Below are 4,333 nucleotides of genomic sequence, written 5' to 3' on the forward strand. Positions count from 1 at the left end.
GGTCACATGAGTCAAGGTCAGGTGATAATTTGCCAGAAAGCTGCAGTGAGATGCGGGGATGGAGGGACGGAGGAGCAGAAGGACAGAAGGAGAAAGTAAAAGAAAAATGAAATGATGGTGAAGGAAGAGGAAAAGCTGCAGCTGCAACTATCCACCAATCTGTCATTGTTTTTCTTTAACCAGCTTCCCTCTACTTGTCCTTTGCTTTGTCTCTAATTTGTCATCCTTTCTCAGTTCATCTACTTCTTGTCTCTATATCACGCCTCTCGGCTCCGAATGAGAAAATCCAAGTTTAAGATGCAGACAGGATTTCGTACTCGGACACAAACTAACACAAAATAACATTTTTCTCATCTTCAAATCATAAATATCTTCAAATTTGTTAACCTCTCATCCACGGCCATCTGCGACAATCACACACAGACGCAGACACACTTCAATTTTTATGTTCACCATTTGGCAATAATTCCCATGTTTCTCTCCTTATCGTCCACCCTCCCTTTCTACTCTCACACTTACACCCATACACACACAGACACACACACTCCTGATCCAGGGAGGTCAACCTTTGGTGGATGAGGTCAGGTGTCTGGGATGAAGTTGACCTTTGACCTGCAGGGTGCAATCGCCTGCTTCCATCCTAACCAGCTGGACAAAGAGCCAGCCATATAATTCTGTTATGTGTGTGTGTGTGTAGTGCTGTATGCTGTATCTATATTTTTTCTATGTGATTGGATTATTTGTCTGCGCTTTAATGCTTCCTCTCATGTTTCCGTGCATCCATACTGAAGAATTGGATTTACCTCCTGAGTTTCAAGCGACCGGGGTCTCACCGGTTGTTACCGTTGCTGAATAACAAAACAATATTGATCGGGTCGGGGTCGTCCATTGACGAAGCCCGACTGAAGCGTTTTCCACAAACGCTCATCACTTCCTGTCTTCGTCCCTATTTGGGGTTAATATCTCATTAACGGCTATTATCTCCACGCCAGTCGCCAAGGAAACAGGCATCAGGACAGGAGCTGACAATTCCCCGCAGCCTGCAGCCTGCGGATCACACAGGCAGCGACCAGATTATTGGAAATCAATCCGAGGGAGTTACTGTTTCCCTGACCTCCCATGCTTCAGTTGCAGTATTTATTGAGGAACACTGATCAAATGACGACTATTATGAGGTTCACACAGATGTCAATAAACACAATGATGAGAGTCAATATGCAATGACTGTGATGATGGCTGAGGTTCATAAATCAGACATTACCCAGAATACTGTGTGACATCAGGAGAAAGCAGCTTGTTATCTGGATTTTAGATTTAACTGTTTACTTCAAGCTGATTGCAAGAATTTCTCATACAGTATAAGAGACAAATATTTATTGATGTTATCAGTCAATATGAAATTAATTAATTTTAAACCTTCCACAGAGATGACAGGGAAACCAGAGGGTGGAAGAAGAGGGGGCGTCTGTATGTGAGGGGCTTTTCTTTCTTATCAGTCACTGGGCAGTCCTGATCCTTATTTTCCACGGAGCAATGAGGAAATATTATTTAAGAGCCTGCAGTCACAGCTCAGCGACACTTCACTGCCACCATATTTTCATACTTTCTCAGTTCCTTCACAAATATTTCACGTGTTTATCTGCATTTAACCATCAGTAGACCTACATTATGTACAATACAGTCACAATATGAAATTCCTCATAAGGACATTAGACAATTTACCTTTTTTTTTTTTTTTGGAGCATGCCTTCTTAATAATTTGACTTATTTGATAATTGTTGTGTTTATTACAACTACAGTTAATCTCCAGAAACATGCTACTGGCATGGTTCAGTACGGCTGGAACCACCATGATTTTCACAAGTGAACATAAAAATACGATTTGGCTTTTAAAAAGCTTTAAACGGCCTCGTGAAGCCTTAACGTCAGGCTATTAGCCACAATAAAACGGGGACTATTTCAAGTGCCGTGAGGCTAAAGGAAGGATTTAGCCTGCACCAATAAACCACCTAATTATGCCAAGTCTTCTCCTCACACCGAGTGTGTTTGGGCAGGTAGGTAACAGAGAGACTGACACTAATGTTTTGGTGTAAACTTTAAAATTTCGGGGAAATTTTCCAGTAAATTTACCTGATAAACAGGTGGCTGGAAAGCTAAGGGCTAATTTAAATATCAATGCGCAGAATACTCACCTGTGTGTCCGCGACGCTGTTCCTACAGGCGGAGGGATATCTTCTAAGCGTTGCAACTCCACGTCTCCCAGTTTGTTTGTATACTTCTTCATAATTTACTGTATTTTCTAAAGGAAAAACAGTCGCTTTAACCTCCACCTGACACTTGTCTATATTTTAAAACGAGCCGGCTCCTCTGGTGCTGGCACTGCAGCGGCTGATGAGCTGCAGTAACGGTGGAGTGGCTAGCTGACCTTTGACCCGGGGGTCAGAGCGGCTGCGGCTCTGGGGCCCGCAGTGACAGACGCTCCCTGCAAATTGATGAAAAAGGCAATAGCTTTTATAATAAAAATAAAGAACCGCCAGCACCACATAATCACATAATGGCTCCTGCGCCCTTATTGATGTTTTAAACAGGTTTCCTGTAAGTAAGAGTTTATCAAGAGTCTCTCAGGATGTCTTGGATTTCCAGATTTGTCTGCACAATTTATGCAAACAGCTGTTTTACGATTCAAGCGCGGTTACTTCTTTTTTTCTTCCATAAATAAAATCTATAAAACACCAAATAAATAATATTCTTTTTCTCCAGTTTGCCAATATAGCCCAATTAAGGCCTTCACTTATCAGGAACCAGACAACCGAATGTCGAGTTTAAATGTTTATTTCGATATTATTCTTTATATATAAAAAAAATAATAGTAAATGTTCAGAATTTGGAGTGGGAATTATAAAGGTTGTGTTTGGTGCCAGGGGGATGTGTGGCCCTCCAGATATAAAATTGTTATTATTCATCAATTTAAATGAAAGTGTCGCAGTGTGGATGGAAAATCGATCGATGACAAATGGACATTAAAAAAGTCTGGGCGATTTCAAAGAGGATTAAAAACAACAATCAGATCAGTTACTATATATCTTTAACTTTGTTTGCAAAGCCATATCCAAATGCATAATATTTGAATACATTTCAATTATGCAAAGAAAAAATGACGATCATAAAATGAGACACGCCTGTCTGGTTGTTTTGTAGAACGACGTTTGATTTATTTTTAAAATCATTTAGTCAAGATTTTATTTCGTTTTCTTACACTTATCTGCTTTAAATAAAAAATTATTTATTCTAAAAATATTTCTCTAATTTAGACTTTTTGTTTTTCAGTGAGAAATATTTAACCTCGCTTCCGTTCTTCCGTTGAACCTGGCAGGCCATTTACATCCAATGCATAAAACAGACTTTAGCGAAATCTAAGGAAATAAGTGCAGACTAAATAAATATTGTGTGCAGCATTAATATCCTGGATTTATCGTCACAGATTATGGCCTTCTTCTCTTTTTCTGTTGAGTGAAGCTTATTTGCATATAAGCAAATACTTCGGAATTTTGCGCACAAGATTGAGCTTCTTCTTTTCGTTTCAACTCGACAAAGTAGCGCACAAATTGCCCCAAACAAACATAATAGCTATTTTAAATTTCCATTTTTAGGTAAATTTGAATAAAAATAGGCCTTTTTTAAAAAAAGAAAACGAAATGGTTGAACGTCATTTTTTGTTTAATATATCAAAAGACAGCAACACGTGCAATAATTACACTGAAAGTGCAGCTTCTGTTTTCCATCAGGTCACAATCACATTTGTCATATTTATTGTTAAAAAGAGACTCCAGCAGATATTCAATAATCAGCTGTCTCTATGTTGGAAACATCAAATTAAAAATGTGACTGTGTGATAACCCAGTTATGCCGTTTTTGTAGGTTATTATATTTACTTTTTATTAAAAATATACCTTAAGTGGTCTGGGTGTGGGTAAAATACGAATAAGTTAAAGTGGGGCTTTAAAAAAGTTTTATATCACATTATATCTGAGGTAACTACTCATACAATCAAGTAGCAACTGATATAATGATTTGGATTTGGACTGAAATTAATTTTGAGGCTTAGTTTAAAAATATGTTTTTTTGGGGAAAAGTTTTTTGGTGAAGTGTGTGTGCAGACGTGCAAACGTGCATGGCGATGAAATAATTACAGCCTGGGCAATATATTGATCGGCGTTTGTGGCTGTATTAGCGGGACCAGCGTTGCATGCAGCGCGCGTCCTCGTGCAAGGGTTTTAAATGCAGCAGATTTTTGGGAGTGTGCGTGTGTGTTTGGGTGGGTGGCTGGGGGGGG

The sequence above is a fragment of the Pundamilia nyererei genome, unplaced genomic scaffold, assembly GCF_000239375.1.
Source record: "Pundamilia nyererei isolate P.nyererei 1_Seehausen unplaced genomic scaffold, PunNye1.0 scaffold00242, whole genome shotgun sequence".
Lineage (NCBI taxonomy): Eukaryota > Metazoa > Chordata > Actinopteri > Cichliformes > Cichlidae > Pundamilia > Pundamilia nyererei.